Consider the following 19,834-nt stretch of genomic DNA (forward strand, 5'->3'; position numbering starts at 1 on the left):
TGTCATGCTAGAACAGTGTTTCTAGTTCTTTTTCAAAGGCTTACTGTAAGTGAAAAGCAATTTGACAGTGTTGCTGTGCAACAGGGCAACTATCTTCATGAATGTGAAGCTGTAACTACATTGTCCTAAGTTTTCCAATTCCATGAAACAATGTCGGTAATAGGCTCACTGTTTCAGAATGGGCATTCAAGTTGTAGTTAATAGAAGTTTTCCAGTGCTGCTTGGTCACTGCAAAGGATCTTTTGCTCTGAAAAGGTGTAGAAGCTGCCCAGGTGTACACCTTTGTTCTCGACGGTGGGAGCAAATCTTTTCAGATTTGTGTTTTTCCTTACAAGCGGCCAACCCTACATGCACACGTCAGTCTGTGACTGACATCCATTTTCCTCACTTTCACTCGAGGATGACGTCAATGAACCGTTGGAAGATGAGTTTGATAACGATCAACTTCACTTTGTTTCCACTTGCCTTAGTGGATGTCACAGTTTGGCATTGTGGGAGTGGCTAGAGTGCTACTGGAACATTCTGGCATCCATATTCTCCACTCTTCGGGATGCACTTAGTTTCTCGTTTGCTTTGCAAACCATTATGAAATGGTTTTCCTTCCTGCAGCCTTTGCATATTTTTCCGATGGCTGGACATTTATCTTCATGTGGCAAGGAGAACCCACAGCAGAAACACAATTTCTTTTTCCTCTGAGACATCACTTAGTCGGCCTCTGACTTGTGTTTCAGCTACATTTAATGTTCCACGCTGATTCATTTTGGGTTGTTCTAGCTTCCATATCAGCAGCTTATCAATCGGCACCTTCCTCTGCTCTTATATCTATAAGCACTTTCTCCAAACTGAGAGTATCTCTCAGCATGCATCGTCTGAATGAATCGGAGAGCTAACCATCAAGAACTCTAACAAGCATGGCTTCTTCATCATTGAATTTATTGAACTTGCAGTGCTTAGTAAGCGTATCAAGTTTCTAAAAAAACTCATCCATCATCTCACCAGGTTGCTTTCTTGCTTAACTGAAAGTGTACCTTTCATAGACAACATTCGGCATTGGATTGAACTTGGCCTCCAATGTCTTCTTGATTTGACAGTATGATACATCATCAGCTTGTAATATCTTCTTTATCACTTCATTTACTCCACCACCTGCCAGGTTCTTTAAGTATTTGATGATCTTTTTGTCATCTACTTCTTCTATAGCATTTATGAAGTTATTCGTATTGAGTGTCTGTGTCCCTCTTGAGGCGGAAGCCGGGAGGTTTTGTAGCTCTGTGTGCCTGCACTTTAAACTTGTTCGTAATACCGAAATACTGCTTAAATTCTGTGTTTTTTTTAATTTACTTGCAATATTGCTCTAACTGCTTGATTTAATAAGCTTTTATTGCTATCACCTTCCCTTTCCTTTCCGCTGCCCAGAGCCACTCCCAGCCGAGTATTGACGCTGTGGAGTTGGTCCCGGGTACAGAACAACGCCGGCCATTTTGAGTCGGTTGTGATTCTTCGCGCTCTAGTTTCTGATAAAAGGGGCATTCCTCGACCTTGCCCTCGATCGTATTGAGTGTATGTGTCCCTCTTGAGGCGGAAGCCGGGAGGTTTTGTAGCTCTGTGTGCCTGCACTTTAAACTTTTTCGTAATACCGAAATACTGCTTAAATTCCGTGTTTTTAAATTTACTTGCAATATTGCTCTAACTGCTTGATTTAATAAGCTTTTATCGCTATCACCTTACCTTTCCATTCCGCTGCCCAGGGCCACTCCCAGCCGAGTATTAACGTTGTGATGTTGGTCCCGGGTACAGAACAACGGTGGCCATTTTGAGTCGGTTGTGATTCTTCTGCTCTAGTTGCTGATAAAAGGGGCATTCCTCGACCTTGCACTCGATCGTATTGAGTGTCTGTGTCCCTTTTGAGGCGGAAGCCGGGAGGTTTTGTAGCTCTGTGTGCCTGCACTTTAAACTTGTTCGTAATACCGAAATACTGCTTAAATTCTGTGTTTTTAAATTTACTTGCAATATTGCTCTAACTGCTTGATTTAATACGTTTTTATTGCTATCACCTTCCCTTTCCTTTCCGCTGCCCAGGGCCACTCCCAGCCGAGTATTGACGCTGTGGAGTTGGTCCCGGGTACAGAACAACGGCGGCCATTTTGAGTCGGTTGTGATTCTTCGCGCTCTAGTTGCTGATAAAAGTGGCATTCCTCGACCTTGCACTCGATCGTATTGAATGTCTGTGTCCCTCTTGAGGCGGAAGCCGGGAGGTTTTGTAGCTCTGTGTGGCTGCACTTTAAACTTGTTCGTAATACCGAAATACTGCTTAAATTCTGTGTTTTTAAATTTACTTGCAATATTTCTCTAACTGCTTGATTTAATAAGCTTTTATCGCTATCACCTTACCTTTCCATTCCGCTGCCCAGGGCCACTCCCAGCCGAGTATTAACGCTGTGATGTTGGTCCCGGGTACAGAACAACGGCGGCCATTTTGAGTCGGTTGTGATTCTTCTGCTCTAGTTGCTGATAAAAGGGGCATTCCTCGACCTTGCACTCGATCGTATTGAGTGTCTGTGTCCCTTTTGAGGCGGAAGCCGGGATGTTTTGTAGCTCTGTGTGCCTGCACTTTAAACTTGTTCGTAATACCGAAATACTGCTTAAATTCTGTGTTTTTAAATTTACTTGCAATATTGCTCTAACTGCTTGATTTAATACGTTTTTATTGCTATCACCTTCCCTTTCCTTTCCGCTGCCCAGGGCCACTCCCAGCCGAGTATTGACGCTGTGGAGTTGGTCCCGGGTACAGAACGACGGCGGCCATTTTGAGTCGGTTGTGATTCTTCGCGCTCTAGTTGCTGATAAAAGGGGCATTCCTCGACCTTGCACTCGATCGTATTGAATGTCTGTGTCCCTCTTGAGGCGGAAGCCGGGAGGTTTTGTAGCTCTGTGTGGCTGCACTTTAAACTTGTGCGTAATACCGAAATACTGCTTAAATTCTGTGTTTTTAAATTTACTTGCAATATTGCTCTAACTGCTTGATTTAATAAGTTTTTATTGCTATCACCTTCCCTTTCCTTCCTGCTGCCCAGGGCCACTCCCAGCCAAGTATTGACGCTGTGATGTTGGTCCCGGGTACAGAACAACTGCGGCCATTTTGAAATGAAATGAAATGAAATGAAATGAAATGAAAAAGGGACTTCTAAAGCGCGCTGTGGCCAAGCGGCTTCCTGGCGCTGGGGATCACCTCGATGTCTAACCAGAGTGCACGAGAAAGAGGGGTTTATTCAGGAAAAGCCTGGAGAAAAAAGAAAGTTTTAAGGGCTTTGCGAAAATGGGAGAAGATAGGAATAGAGCGGATAGAGAGAGGGAGAGAGTTCCAAATCTGAGGAGCCCGCACAGAGAAGCGTGTGCCACCTGTGCGGGATTTACGGAAGCGGGGGACGTGAAGAAGAGAAAGGGATGAGGACCGAAGAGTGCGGGTGGGAGCGTGAGAAGAAATCAGAGAGTTAATGAAGTGAGGAGCAGAACGGGCATGAGCCCGAAAGGCCAAGCAGGCGAGTTTGAAGTGGGACCTGAAATGAACGGGGAGCCAGTGGAGGGTTTTAAGGGCAGGGGTGATGTGGGAGAACTTAGGAAGACGAAGGACCAGACGGGCCGCCTGGCTCTGGATGGCCTGGAGACGGCGAGTCTCGTAGGCTGGGATGCCGACATACAGGCCATTGCCATAATCCAGGCGGGAAGTGATGAGGGCAGTGATGATGAGTTTGAGGGCATCAACAGAAAAAAACCGGGAGATTTTGCGAATGAGGCGGAGGGAAAGAAAACAAGAGGATACAACAGAACTGATGTGTGCGTGCATGGAAAGATCATTGCTGATCTTGATGCCCAAGGTCCGGACAGCGGAAACAGGAGAAGGAGGGGAACCAAAGGAAAGGGGCCAGTGAGCTGAAGACCAGGGATTAGAAGGACCACCCGTGAGAACAAGCTCAGTCTTGTCAGGGTTGAGCTTCAGATGGTTGAAGCTCATCCACTGAGAAATAAAGACAAGGGTAGAGCTGAGCTTAGAAAGGGAGTGAGGGGGGGAAGAAAGGTCAAAGACGAGCTGGAGGTCGTCCGCGTAATTGTACACCGAGACCCCCAGCTCAAGAAGCGAGGAAATGAGAGGGCGGATGTAAAGATTAAAAAGAAGAGGAGACAAAGAAGAACCTTGAGGTACACCACAAGTGACGGGAAGGGAGGGCGCCGAAAAGTGAGAAAGATGAACAGCCTGTGACCGTCCCTGAAGGAAGGAGGAGATCCAGGAGAGGGCAGAGCCCTGTATGCCCGCTGCGCTGACACGGTCAAGAAGGATGGCATGATCGACCGTGTCAAACGCAGCGGACAGATCCAGCAGGACTAAGGCCTGGGGAAGATTACTGTCGGCCTTGCCCTTCAATTCATCCAGGACTGCCAGGACCACGGCCTCGGTTGAGTGGCCGGGTCGAAAGCCAGCCTGGTGAGAGGCCAGGATGTTATTCTCCTCTATGTAGGAGGAGAGACAAGAAGTCACATGGCTCTCAAGTATTTTCCCTAGGTAGGGAAGGAGAGAGATCGGCCTGAAGTTCGATGGAAGGGAAGGGTCCAGGCCGGCTTTCTTCAGGATAGGAAGCACGATGGCAGACTTAAAAGAAGAAGGGACAGAACCCAAAGCCAGACAGGAGTTAAGAAAGGTAAGAGGGGGGGTGGGACAGCTGGTGTAGAGGGTTCTGAGAATACGAGCAGGAGCACAGTCCGCCGGCGAGCCAGACTTGACCTTAACCAGAAGGTCAAGAAAGAGCTCTGGTGTAATAGGCTTAAAGTGGTCCAAGACAGAAGGGGAGGGAGGGGAGTGATCCGGCACGTCGGGATAGGGCACGACGGGAATGTTGGCCTTAATGTTGATAATTTTATTGATGAAAAAGTAATTCAAGGAATGACAAAGAGATTGAGAGGGGGCAGGAGAGAGACCAGAACGGTCAGAAGTGGCAAGGCTGCGGACCAGTGTGAAAATCTCGCGAGATTTATTTGCCGAGAGGGCGACGCGGTCCGAGAAGTATTTCGACTTGGCGGCTAGGATGGCTGACTTATATTTAAGAAGAAGAGCCTTATAGTTCAAGCGAAGAGTGGGACAGTAGTCACGACGCCAGCGACGTTCAGACTGCCTGAGCTCTAGTTTCAGGGATCTGAGGTCGCTGGAGAACCACTTATGGGCGTCGTGAAGGCGGGCCGCTCTGATCTTTTTGAGAGGGGCGGCCTGGTCGCAAGCCGAGGAAAGCCAGGTGCGGATAGCAGCCGCCTGATTTTCCACAGGAAGGTCGGTCAGAGTAGGGGCCGATAAAGACAGGGAACAAGAGAGATCATTAAGATCAACCTTATTCCAGCTCCGAGCCCAGATGTTTTTGGGCAAAGGAGCTTTCTCAGGTTGAACCAAGGGGATGGAAAAAGAGATCAAAGAATGATCAGACCAAACACAAGGGCGAATCGAGGAGACTGTGGGGTTGCAACGTAAAGACCAGATCTGGTCGAGGATGTGTCCATGGGTGTGGGTGGGAGTCGAGACGTGCGATAAAAAATTGAGGCAGCGAAGAGTGGCAGAGAAATCCTTGGAGGAGGAATCCTCCCGCGGGTCACCCGGCCAAAAATTAAAGTCTCCAAGCAGAATTAATGAGGAATTATTTACAGCCAGGGTGGCCAGGAGATCCTGGAGAGAAGATACGAAGGAGGGCATGTTGTGAGGAGGGCGATAAAGGAGGATCACCGTAAGGGGTACCGGAAGATTTAGGGAGCGGGCCACCAGAAACTCAACACCAGCGATACCGGGGTGTGAAAGAAGTTGGAACTGCAGGGTGCGGCGAGCTATCATCGCCACGCCGCCGCCAGCTCTGCCATCAGGGCGGTCAGCGCGGAGGGCATAGTGAGAGGCGGGGAGAATAGCAAGAAGGTCTGGGAGTGAATGAGAGGAAAACCAAGTTTCAGTGAGAAAAAGAAAATCCGGAGGGTCAGTGTCCAACAGATTGAAAAGAGCGACTTGGTTTTTAACAGCAGAGCGCGTGTTAAGAAGAATAGCAGATGCAGCGGGGGAACCGGGGAAAACTCGAGCAGGGGAGGGCATAGGAGGTGGCACGGTGGAGATTAAAGAAGGGGATAAGGACGGGGTCGACCCAGAGGGAGGGGAGACATAGATGTCGTGGGAAGATAAGTGTAAGGCTACAGAGGGAGTAAGAGAGATAGCGGCAGGGATAGAGGAGAGTTGTGACGAAGAATATACCAGAGGACGGGCAGGGTCTGTGGCCCCTGGTCCCGGCCCGTCGCGGACGGGCGCAGACGGGCTTGCCTTAGGCGCGCCTTCGGCGCGCAAACGGCGCGCCCGCTGCGCCCGTCCGCTGCGCGAACGGTAGAAGCACATGATTTATAGTGCTGCCAAAGGGCGTGGCCAATGAGTGGGCGTGTCCGGGAGAGCGTCCGCTGGAGGCGGCAGGAAATTGAGTGCGGGGCCGCAGCAGCGTCCAAATCGGCCGCGCGGGACAGGGGGTCGAGGGCAGGGCCCCTGAGACAAGGTAAGGGGAGAAGTGATTTTAAAAGCGCAAAAGCGCGAGTAAGTGAGGGTGGTGGGATTAAAATCAGAGGCAAGCTAAGTGCTCCCGCGGTAGGCAGGGAGGGATCCAATGAGTCGGTTGTGATTCTTCTGCTCTAGTTGCTGATAAAAGGGGCATTCCTCGACCTTGCACTCGATCGTATTGAGTGTCTGTGTCCCTTTTGAGGCGGAAGCCGGGAGGTTTTGTAGCTCTGTGTGCCTGCACTTTAAACTTGTTCGTAATACCGAAATACTGCTTAAATTCTGTGTTTTTAAATTTACTTGCAATATTGCTCTAACTGCTTGATTTAATAAGCTTTTATTGCTATCACCTTCCCTTTCCTTTCCGCTGCCCAGGGCCACTCCCAGCTGAGTATTGACGCTGTGGAGTTGGTCCCGGGTACAGAACAACGGCGGCCATTTTGAGTCGGTTGTGATTCTTCGCGCTCTAGTTGCTGATAAAAGGGACGGACATGCCTCCGCGCAGCGGACGCGATCAGCGGCCGCGCCTGATCCACGCCGGAGTCGTGCCAGAGTCCTGCCCGTCTGTGCCCGTCCGCGGCCGGATGGGTCCAGGGGCCAGGGATGCTGTTACTCCCCTTACTTATTCACCCTCTGCCCTCAGGAATCTACAATTTGCACATTGTGTATTACCTCCGGTGAGCCAAGATCGTATTTCATCACTCGGTATTGCGCGTAAAGCATCTCTCCCACGTTTTAGCTGTAAGCCCCCAGCCTGCCCCAGTACTAGCGAAACGCGCATCCGTTTATTATATTTAAATACACGCTCATTTGTAAAACACCAGGCTTCCACCTCGAGAACAACAACGACACCAACACAACCACCCTGATTGACAACCTCGCCAACCTCGGACTCAGACAGCTCGTGACAACGCCCACCCACTCCGCCGGCCACACGCTTGATCCCATCTTCTCCACAAGCGCCCATGCCTCCTTTAGCCACACCTCCGAACTCCACTGGACTGACCACCGCTGCATTCACTTCACCTTCCGGAAACCCACCACGCACCACCGCACCCAACAGATCCCCCGCCACTGCTGGAGCAAAGTCACCGAAGACCAGCTAACCACCACTCACGGCCAGACCTCACCCGCCGAGCCCACCGACCCCGACGCCGTCACCAGCAACCTCAGATGCTGGATCGATGACTGCGCCAACACCCTCCCCGGTCAAGAATCCCTCCAACAGATGCACCAATAGGAACGCCAGATGGTTCACCGCGGACCTCCAGACCTCCAAACAAAATTGCAGAAAATTGGAGAAGAAATGGCACCACAAACAGACACCAGAGAACCATGCAGCCCACAAGAACGCCAAAGAGACCTCCTTCAAGGCCCGCCTTGACAACAACGCACACAACAGCAAAGAGCTCTTCAACATTGTGAAGGAACTCTCCAACTCTAGCTCCAACACCAACGACATCCCAACATCGCAAGACCTGTGGTACTCCCTTGCCTCCTTCTTCCACCGCAAGGTCGCAGACATCCACGACAGCTTCGACAACCAGACCACCATGGCAGTCAACGACACCTTGGACCCCACGGCCACCACCCACTGTGACCCCCTGCTCACCTGGACCCACATCAATGACAACGACACCATCAAAATCATGAGCACCATCCACTCCGGCTCCCCGCCAGACCTGTGCCCTCACCACATCTTCAACAAAGCCAGTGCCACCATCGCCCCCCAACTCCGCAAGGCCATTAACATCTCCTTCAAGACCGCGACCTTCCTGGAGAGCTGGAAGCACACCGAAATCAACGCCTTACTCAAGAAACCCAAGGCAGACCCGAGGGACCTAAAGAACTCCCTGCTCCCGTTCCCAGCGAAGGTAATCGAAAAGACTGTCAACAAACAGCTGACCCACTACCTCGAGGAGAACAACATCCTGGACCCGTCCCAGTCCGGGTTCCGCAGCAACTACAGCACCGAAACGGCCCTCATCGCCTCCACCGATGACATCAGGGCCCTGCTGGACAACGGCGAGACCGCAGCCCTCATCCTCCTGGACCTCTCGGCCGCTTTCGACACGTTCTGCCACCGCACCCTACTCACTCACCTCCACGACGCAGGATGCTGAGGCAAAGCACTGGACTGGACCTCCTCCTTCCTCTCCGACAGAACACAGAGCGTCCGCCTCCCCCACAACTGATCCGAAGCCTCCAAAATCATCTGCAGCGTACCCCAAGGATCATCCCTCAGCCCGACCCTGTTCAACATCTACATGGCCCCGCTCGCCCGCATCGCCAGATTGCACAACCTCAACATCATATCCTACGCCGACGACACACAGCTGATCCTCTCCCTCACCAAGGACCCTCTCACCGCCAAAACCAACCTCCACGAAGGAATAAAAGCCGTCGCCGAATGGATGAAGAACAGCCGTCTGAGTCTGAACTTGGACAAAACGGATGTCCTCATCCTCTGCTCCACCCCCTCAGCCTGGGACGACTTCTGGTGGCCGACTGCCCTGGGAGCAGCACTGACACCCACCGACCATGCACGCAACCTGGGATTCATCCTCGACTCAACACTCTTCATGACCAAGCAAGTCAACGCCATCTCATCCTCCTGTTTCAACACCCTCCGCATGCTCCGAAAGATCTACAGGTGGATTTTTATTTATTTATTTATTTAATGCCATTTTATATAGTGCAAACTTTACCCGAAGGAGTCAGAGCGCTTTACATAAGAACCAGTTGCAAAACATAAGGACTAAGGATTACATGCGTTACATAAAAGATACAAACAGAAAAAATTGCAACTGTACAAGATGTAAAGTCACACAAAGAAGAGATATAAACAGAAAGAAAATGTGCAAATGTACAAATAGTAAAGTCACTCAAGGAAGAGATACGAATGGATATACTCTAAGAGTCACATAGGAATAGTAGAGAGTACAAAGGTCTACTGCATATACTAGTGATTAGAGTTATCTCTATATACATAGGGAAGGGATACAAATGGATATACTCTAAGAGTCACATAGGACTGGTAGAGAGTACAAAGGTCTACTGCATATACTAGTGATTAGAGTTATCTCTATATACATAGGGAAGGGATACGAATGGATATACTCTAAGAGTCACATAGGAATGTTAGAGAGTACAAAGGTCTACTGCATATACTAGTGATTAGAGTTATCTCTATATACATAGGGAAGGGATACAAATGGATATACTCTAAGAGTCACATAGGAATGGTAGAGAGTACAAAGGTCTACTGCATATACTAGTGATTAGAGTTATCTCTATATACATAGGGAAGGGATACGAATGGATATACTCTAAGAGTCACATAGGAATGGTAGAGAGTACAAAGGTCTACTGCATATACTAGTGATTAGAGTTATCTCTATATACATAGGGAAGGGATACGAATGGATATACTCTAAGAGTCACATAGGAATGGTAGAGAGTACAAAGGTCTACTGCATATACTAGTGATTAGAGTTATCTATATACATAGGGAAGGGATACGAATGGATAAACTCTAAAGGTCACATAGGAATGGTAGAGAGTACAAAGGTCTACTGCATATACTAGTGATTAGAGTTATCTCTATATACAGAAAAGCAGAGTTCCATTAAGTGGGGTCGGAGGGTGAGAGTGATACTGGGGTATGGAAAAAAGGCAAATCAGAAACATTTGAGGATCGTCAAGGGAGAAACGAGGGAGGAAGGTAAAGGCCGAGGGAACGGACAAGATGCTGGGCCAGGGTCAGGAGAAAGAAACGGCTGAGAGCAGCAGCAAAATGGCGGCCACAGAGGAGCAGAGCAGAGGGGGGCAGCCACAGGAGAAAGGAGGGAATGGGATTGGGGGACAACCGAAGCCAAAACGAGTCAATTAGATGGGCAAACGCTAAGGGGCCACTGGGCAGCAGAGTCGTCGAGGATGTTCAAAGGCACAGTTTCTGGGTCGCATGGGCAGAAGTGCCCCTCAGGCTGCATGCAGCACGCCCAATGTATGTGGAAGTCCACGAGGGTGCCAGAGACGCAGTCCAAGAAGGTGCGCACCCCCAGTTTAAGACAGCAAAGAAAAGCCCGGGGCGACATGCTGTAGTGTCAAGATTCTCCCCGAAACTGCACCCCTGTACCTGGCAATACGGAAAGGCAACAGCAGCGGAGTGGCTGTAAGATGAAGCGTCCTCATATCGCCTCTTGGGTATTTGGCACCCTTATGCTGAGGGCGAGACGGCTGGAAGTGAAAGCAGTAGAAGGGAGAACGCTGCAATGCAGGGCCCACCAGTTGATGCAAAGGTTCAGCAGTGCGCAGATCGATCTGGCAGAGACAGTGGTACCGGTGGTTATCCAGGCCCTCGTCAACAGCAGGCTAGACTACTGAAACGCCCTCTACGAAGGAGCCCTGGCCAAACTACTGAAACGGCTGCAACGCTTACAGAACGCCTCCGCACGCCTGATCCTTGACGTCCCTCGTCACAGCCACATCACATCCCACCTGAGAGACCTGCACTGGCTTCCCGTCAACAAGAGGATCACCATCAAGCTCCTCACCTGCGTTCACAAAGCACTACACAACACTGGACCAACATACCTCCACAGACGACTCACCTTCTACCAGGGTTGGATTGGGATTGAAAATCGGCCCGGGCATGCCCCCCTAAAAATCGGCCCACATTTGCATAATCACTACTCAAATCATTGCTTTGGTGTAATCTTATAAAAAAAACTTTAGGGGGGGGGTAAAAAAAAGCATGCGTCAGTTTACACTGGTGAAACAAGTGAGGCCACTTCTACTCAGGCCCCCTGCCCCCGCTCAGTATGTGCACACATTAATGGGCCGGCCCAAGAGACAAAGGGAGTGATACCTGTGCTAAACGGAGGTAATGAGCGCCCACCTGCCTCTAGAAAGGCCACTCAGACTCCCACTGGGCCGCTGACTGTATCAGAAGAACAGAGACAGCGCCCAAATGGCCCCCAAGACTGCTCGAAAAAGCAGCCCACAGCAGAACCCGGACACCGGCCCCTCGGGCATTGCCCGAATGCCCGCATTACCAATCCAACGCTGCCTTCTACACCCGAACCGCCAGCTCCGCTCCGTCAACCTCGCCCTCGCCATTATCCTGCACCTGAAGAGTGACCACCGGCTGCAGATCGTTCTCCTACCTCGCTGCCAAGTCCTGGAACACCCTCCCCATCCTCCTACGGCAGACCAAATACCTACTAACCTTCAGAGACTACTCAAGACCTGGCTCTACAAGCAGTAGCAGAACCCCCTCCGCCCCCCCGAGCCCCCGCAAGCGCCTTGAGACCCTTACGGGTGAGTAGCGCGCTCTACAAATGCCTGACTGATTGATTGATTCATGGCCCACCCATGCAGATTCATGGCCTCCTAGATTGTATTTTATTGTAATTGCATTTATATAGCGCTGACTTCCCCTTACGAGGCGTCAAAGAGCTTTTTCAGCGAATAGCACGATACCCCGGAACCCATAAAGGATTAGTGGTGAGTGATGGATATTTTAGTGTGGTAATGGGGTTGTGTTTATAGTGATGTATTATAGACTAATGCAGAATGTAGTGATGTAAAATGGAACAAGTTGAATGTGTATAAAAGCAGTGGCTTTGAATGTTGCATTCATGGGGAGTGGACATCCTAGTTACTTGGAAAAATAAAGAAAGAAAACTAGTGCTTTGTATGTGTGGTTTACTAAAAGTTAGTTATTTGGATTGAGAAGGATGATGGAGGGATAGAAAAGGGGTTTGCATTTAATATAGCGCTTGCTACTCCTGATTGGGGTGTTGAAGCGCTCTTTCGGCGAGTAGCACGCTACTCCGGAACCCATAAAGGAACCTGGAGCCTAGCCTGCTCTGTACCTTGGGCTCCTTTTAGGAAAGAGATTCTCACAGGCCGCCTACTTTGTTAAACAAACATAGATATTTTTGTTTTTAACCCTTGCGTAAGAATTGATAATTTATTTTCAGTTGCGTAGTATAATTAAGTACGTTCTAACTAACTTAGCTTGACCTTTTTAATATGTGTGCTTCATTTTCTAAACCAGTCAAATCAAATAGGATCGTCAAGGGAGAAACAAGGGAGGAAGGTAAAGGCCGAGGGAACGGACAAGATGCTGGGCCAGGGTCAGGAGAAAGAAACGGCTGAGAGCAGCAGCAAAATGGCGGCCACAGAGGAGCAGAGCAGAGGGGGGCAGCCACAGGAGAAAGGAGGGAATGGGATTGGGGGACAACCGAAGCCAAAACGAGTCAATTAGATGGGCAAACGCTAAGGGGCCACTGGGCAGCAGAGTCGTCGAGGATGTTCAAAGGCACAGTTTCTGGGTCGCATGGGCAGAAGTGCCCCTCAGGCTGCATGCAGCACGCCCAATGTATGTGGAAGTCCACGAGGGTGCCAGAGACGCAGTCCAAGAAGGTGCGCACCCCCAGTTTAAGACAGCAAAGAAAAGCCCGGGGCGACATGCTGTAGTGTCAAGATTCTCCCCGAAACTGCACCCCTGTACCTGGCAATACGGAAAGGCAACAGCAGCGGAGTGGCTGTAAGATGAAGCGTCCTCATATCGCCTCTTGGGTATTTGGCACCCTTATGCTGAGGGCGAGACGGCTGGAAGTGAAAGCAGTAGAAGGGAGAACGCTGCAATGCAGGCCCACCAGTTGATGCAAAGGTTCAGCAGTGCGCAGATCGATCTGGCAGAGACAGTGGTACCGGTGGTTATCCAGGCCCTCGTCAACAGCAGGCTAGACTACTGAAACGCCCTCTACGCAGGAGCCCTGGCCAAACTACTGAAACGGCTGCAACGCTTACAGAACGCCTCCGCACGCCTGATCCTTGACGTCCCTCGTCACAGCCACATCACACCCCACCTGAGAGACCTGCACTGGCTTGCCGTCAACAAGAGGATCACCATCAAGCTCCTCACCTGCGTTCACAAAGCACTACACAACACTGGACCAACATACCTCCACAGACGACTCACCTTCTACCAGGGTTGGATTGGGATTGAAAATCGGCCCGGGCATGCCCCCCAGAAAATCGGCCCACATTTGCATAATCACTACTCAAATCATTGCTTTGGTGTAATCTTATAAAAAAAACTTTAAGGGGGGGGGGGGTAAAAAAAAGCATGCGTCAGTTTACACTGGTGAAACAAGTGAGGCCACTTGTACTCAGGCCCCCTGCCCCCGCTCAGTATGTGCACACATTAATGGGCCGGCCCAAGAGACAAAGGGAGTGATACCTGTGCTAAACGGAGGTAATGAGCGCCCACCTGCCTCTAGAAAGGCCACTCAGACTCCCACTGGGCCGCTGACTGTATCAGAAGAACAGAGACAGCGCCCAAATGGCCCCCAAGACTGCTCGAAAAAGCAGCCCACAGCAGAACCCGGACACCGGCCCCTCGGGCATTGCCCGAATGCCCGCATTACCAATCCAACGCTGCCTTCTACACCCGAACCGCCAGCTCCGCTCCGTCAACCTCGCCCTCGCCATTATCCTGCACCTGAAGAGTGACCACCGGCTGCAGATCGTTCTCCTACCTCGCCGCCAAGTCCTGGAACACCCTCCCCATCCTCCTACGGCAGACCAAAGACCTACTAACCTTCAGAGACTACTCAAGACCTGGCTCTACAAGCAGTAGCAGAACCCCCTCCGCGCCCCCCCCCCCCACCTCCCCAATGCGCCTTGAGACCCTTACGGGTGAGTAGCGCGCTCTACAAATGCCTGACTGATTGATTGATTCATGGCCCACCCATGCTGATTCATGGCCTCCTAGATTGTATTTTATTGTAATTGCATTTATATAGCGCTGACTTCCCCTTACGAGGCGTCAAAGAGCTTTTTCAGCGAATAGCACGATACCCCGGAACCCATAAAGGATTAGTGGTGAGTGATGGATATTTTAGTGTGGTAATGGGGTTGTGTTTACAGTGATGTATTATAGACTAATGCAGAATGTAGTGATGTAAAATGGAACAAGTTGAATGTGTATAAAAGCAGTGGCATTGAATGTTGCATTCATGGGGAGTGGACATCCTAGTTACTTGGAAAAATAAATAAAGAAAACTAGTGCTTTGTATGTGTGGTTTACTAAAAGTTAGTTATTTGGATTGAGAAGGATAATGGAGGGATAGAAAAGGGGTTTGCATTTAATATAGCGCTTGCTACTCCTGATTGGGGTGTTGAAGCGCTCTTTCGGCGAGTAGCACGCTACTCCGGAACCCATAAAGGAACCTGGAGCCTAGCCTGGTCTGTACCTTGGGCGCCTTTTAGGAAAGAGATTCTCACAGGCCGCCTACTTTGCTAAACAAACATAGATATTTTTGTTTTTAACTCTTGCGTAAGAATTGATAATTTATTTTCAGTTGCGTAGTATATTTAAATACGTTCTAACTAACTTAGCTTGACCTTTTTAATATGTGTGCTTCATTTTCTAAACCAGTCAAATCAAATAAAACGTACAGACGAGATTTTAAAATTCTTTATGGAAATTAAATATTCGAGCAGTGTTTAGCGCACATGAGTACCGTTCGTTTCAAGATGGCGGCGCTGTTGTCGCGGTGCCGAGACCGTCGTCTGTTTTCTGTGTTGCCGGCTGCGTCCGGTTGCCTTGGGAACGGCCCGCTCCTGCCGCGCCTATGGAAGGAGACGGAGGCCGGAGCCACAGGTAGGTGTGATCTGCAGACCTGGGGGCATTTACCTGGTACCTGTGTGGGTTTGGGGGCAGAAAACACGCCCATCATTCTGGTTCTCCACATGGGCTTGCGCTGGGCGAGCCTGGTTCCAAATGATCGTATTTACGGGTCCGATTTACTAAAAGTTACTTGAAAGTCAGACTGTCCAAGATTGAGAAAATACCCAGGGACAATGACTGGACTCTCAAAATTGCAGGAAAAACGACCAGACTGTCGGTTGTATTTAGAATTAGATTAGGGTACATTTTTCTACCTTTTAAGAATTCTAAACTAATTCCCAGAGATACTCCTAGATGTATTGTATTGTATTCTAATTGTATTTATATTTCGCAGACAAAGAGTTAACTTCAAATTGCATTTCTGCTTAATGTTTTTTTACTCTACTGGGAATGCACTTACTTGTACTTGGGAGAAACCTCTTTCACTACTTTCTGTTGAATTGTGTCGATGTTCGCTACCTTTCCAACCCTGGAAAGACACATGGTGGGCTTCTTTATGAAAACTGTTGCATCGCTGCGTAAAAACAGTGATGCAACAGTTTTCACTGGGCGCTCCTTTTGATATGATGGATGTGTCATATTTCCTGTATGACGCATCGTGTCGAAAGGAATGACAGATACGTCAGTATCACTGAGGATTCTGTCAGCGCAAAACTGACGCATTGCTGGAGATGTGTTGGAAGCATGACGCAGCTCCAGCATTGCAGGGGGAAGGGCTATGATTATAGCACTGTGTCACCCTCATGCCTGCTATGAGGCAGGCGTAAGGATTTGACGCAGTGGCGTCCTAGAAGTGGTGCAGTAAAATCTCGTAGAAATCACTGCGCCACTTCTGCGAGGCTTTCTTGCATCGGAACACCTACCCTTCATAGGTTATGTTATGTAATATTTGTATAGCGCCTATCACCGACGGTCTCTAAGCGCTTAACAGAAGAACATAACACACTAGTGCCCATAGAACCTACAGCTGTTCCACCGCCTAAACTGTCATGAAAGCCTTTCTAAAAAGATGAGTTTTTAGTTTCTTTCTGAAGGGTAGAAGCTGTGATTCCTCCTTCAAGGTGGGCGGGAGCTCATTCCACAGTTGTGGGAGAAGCACAGACAGGGCCCTGCCTCCTTTAGTTTTTAGTTTGAACCTAGGTTGAGTCAGATTAGAGGTTGTTCCTGAGCGCAAGGATCTTCCGGGAACATATCTCTTCAGACGTTGTTTGATGTACTCTGGGGCATTCCCAAAGAGTGCCTTATGGGCCACACAGAGACACTTAAACTGGACTCGAAATTTCATTGGGAGCCAGTGTAGCTTCTGAAGCAAGGGGGGTTGTGCGCGAGTTTCTAGGCAAAGATTGGATCAGCCTGGCTGCATCGTTCTGTATTACCTGCAGCTTCCTCAACAACTTCTGTGGCAGGCCAAGATATAAAGCATTGCCATAGTCAAGTCTCGAAATGACTGTGGCGGATACGATCGATTGCAGGGTGGAGGCAGATAAGATGGGAACTAACTTTCGTAGCTGCCTCAACACACCTATGCAAGATCCGACGACAGCGGAAACTTGAGGGACCATTGAAAGATCCGCGTCGATCCTTAGCCCTAAGCTTTTTACTACAGCACCAGGAGACGGGGTGGTTCCCAACTCAGGGGGCCAGTACAGATCACTCCAGGGATCCTCTTTGTTGCTGATCACCAGCACCTCTGTTTTGTCAGCATTCACTTTCAGCAGATTGTTAGTCATCCAGTTGACCGTGAAGCTGAGCAGATTCCTCACTGATTCCTGGGCCTCTTTGGTGTCATCCAGCCGGACTAATAGCTGGGTATCATCTGCGTAGTTAAAAATTTTGCAGTTCATCCGCATAAGCTCTTATAAGCACTTATGGTTGTAGATAGATATTAAAAAGCAGGGGGGATAAAGCCAACCCCTGGGGCACCCCCCAGGTCACCTCACTAATCCCAGACAGTTGGTCTCCTAGCTGCACTCTCTGGGTTCGACCTGACAGGAAGGATTCTAGCCACTTCAGCACCTGGCCTGTGATCCCCAATTTCGCGATACGGTCCAGCAAGATGGTGTGGCTGAGTCTAAGAGAATCAGGGCGCATGGCTGTTTGTTATCTGCCCTGACTCTCAGCTCATCGGCGACCGAGGCCATGACCAATTCTGTGCTATGATGGGCTCGGAACCCAGCCTTCATGGCATGAAGGAGATGATGTTCTTCCAGATGGCCGGCTAGAGTGCTGAGGACATGCTTTTCAAGGATCTTACTTAGAAAAGGTAGCTGTGAAATGGGCCTATAGTTTTTTAAGGCTTTCGTGTCCGTTCCTGCTTTCTTTAAGAGTGGGGAGAACCTAGCTTCTTTCATCTGAGTTGGCAGATGACCTATTTTCAATGAGTTATTCAGTAGACTCAGTACCTGGGGTTGGATGCCTGGCAGGGCCATTTACATTTTTTTAGGGGGACATGGGTCTAAATTTGAGCCTGATTTAATTTGTCCGACCAATTCCGCTGGGCACCTGTCGTCGATGGAGGGGAAACTATTCAAAGTCATGGATGGCACCTGAGCAATCTGGCTCGACAGCATACTTGTAGCTGGCCGTGCATTGATGTCAGTGATGATATCCTGTATCTTCTGAAGAAAGAAAGTTTGGAAGGAGTCACAGTCTGGTTGATCACACGCAGAGATTTTCCCTTCTCGTTGTGTGAGTTCCCTGAGTATCGTAAAGGTCTCTCGCTGTATGTTTTTCGCCTCCCTAATTCTTCCCTTATAGAAAGCGGCCTTTCTTTCCAGGATGTCTGCCTTATATTTTGAAAGCAAAGTTTTAAAAATTTCAGCCTCTGTTTGGCAGTAGTGGAGTCTCCACCTCCTCTCTGCCTTACGAAGAGCTTGCTTCTTCTGTTTCAGGGAGGCGTCAAACCATGGGGCTCCTTTCCCTCTAGTTCTAATACTCTCCAACTGCTCAGGGACAACATTGTCCAGGGCGGCGAGCATCCAGGTCTTTAACAGCCTAGAGTCATGATGCAAGTCTGTACCACTCATTTTAGGGGGGTTAGAGGAGAGCAGGGTCGTGATTAGAAGGTCAGCTTCCACCTTGTTCCAAGGTCGAATTTTCCTCCGAGATTTATTAGGGGCTGCCCGCACCGGGTCTCCTGGAACCCAGCACTTTATCATAAAATGGTCCGACCAAATACATGGACTAACCTCCGTTATTACTGTGTTAGGCAAGGAAGACCAAACAAGGTCCAGTGTATGGCCTTTCACGTGAGTCGGGCCCACCACTAACTGTTGCAGGTTGAGCGCCAAGAGATTGGCTTCGAACTCAGTCTCCGTGGAGTCTCTGGGTACTTTGTCCCAGTGATAATTAAAATCACCTACCACCAGAAGGGAATTGTATCTGGACGCCAAATCCGTCAGAAGTTCAAAAAGGATATCATTGAAATCCGGTGAACTTTGCGGCGGACGATAAGCTACCAGAATAACAATACATGAGGATTTAAACAAAACTTTAATCCCTAACAGCTCCGCACAGGCACCGTTTTGTGCTATAATCTCTTTTACTACGAGACATTTTTTAAACAAAAAGGCCACACCCCCTCTTTACAATCATTTGGGCGATTATACCAGATCGCGTCATAGTCTGGGGGTAGGGCGGCCAGGATGTCAGGCGTGGAAGCGGAGCCAAGCCAAGTCTCTGAGAGGGCGAGAATATCAATATCTCCATCGAGCAGTAGGAAGAAGACTTCTAGGTAATGCTTTTCTAGAGAGTACAGTATACATGATGCAGGTATGATGTAGCGCAGGGATTTACAAGGTGACGCATTTGACTAGATGCGTCTCCTTGTAAATATAGCGCAATATGGCACATTGTTTACGCCACAGCTGCGTCACGAAAAGTGATGCAATAGAGGCGCAAAAGTGTTGCAGCGACTTTTGCAGCTTGGGTCACGGCTTGGCTCGGCCCGGCTGAGACTGCGGGCCATGACAGTGACACATCCTGCAGCTGCAGGTGTGGCTGCGGCTCCAGACAGACCAGCAGGTGAGGCTTGGCTGTGCGGCCACGGTAATGTCCGGGGGCTTACTGCAGTGAAGGAGAAGCTGCTTCTAACTCATCAACAAGGCAACCAGGTCCCAAAGCTATAGAAGTGCTTGGAATTTGGGGCTACAACATGGACAATCTTTCCTTTTGCCCCCTGAGCCAACAAAACCACCATCATCATCATCCATTACCATATTGCCATCGTTTATCATAAAGGTCCTTAGGATAATTTAATGACACATACAATGAGATATATAGACTTGAATCAGTGCTATATCTAGTTATTCCAGTACCCAGCTGGGCCTGGAAATGTTATTCAATATATATACAAGAGTTTAAGAGACCACGGAGAGGGTCAGATTCAACATTTGATAGGGTACAAGCCTGTACCTATCCAAGAGTAAGATGACAAACAGTTCAAGAGAAAAATAGAAAAATAGAAACAGAGAAAACAAACAATATCAGGCAAAGAAGACGTGGGAGCCAACTGTCCCTTGCAATTGAGTAATTTGTAAAGCAAGTTTGGACACACAATCACTGCAATA

The 19,834-nt window shown here is 49.2% G+C and overlaps 1 protein-coding gene across 3 annotated transcripts in view; it reads left to right on the forward strand.

Moving 5' to 3' along the window:
• Positions 1–19,834, forward strand: part of CCDC180 (coiled-coil domain containing 180) — a 492,398-nt gene that overhangs the window by 39,271 nt on the left and 433,293 nt on the right. Inside the window, exon 1 of one of the 3 annotated variants that reach the window (XM_078646143.1) lies at positions 15,201–15,239. The exons of the other annotated variants lie outside the window; for them this stretch is intronic. The gene's annotated coding sequence lies outside the window, so the exon portion shown is untranslated. Of the gene's footprint in view, positions 1–15,200; positions 15,240–19,834 lie in introns of those variants that run through there. 3 annotated transcript variants of the gene reach the window in all.

The sequence above is a fragment of the Lissotriton helveticus genome, chromosome 5_1, assembly GCF_964261635.1.
Source record: "Lissotriton helveticus chromosome 5_1, aLisHel1.1, whole genome shotgun sequence".
Classification (NCBI taxonomy): Eukaryota; Metazoa; Chordata; class Amphibia; order Caudata; family Salamandridae; genus Lissotriton; species Lissotriton helveticus.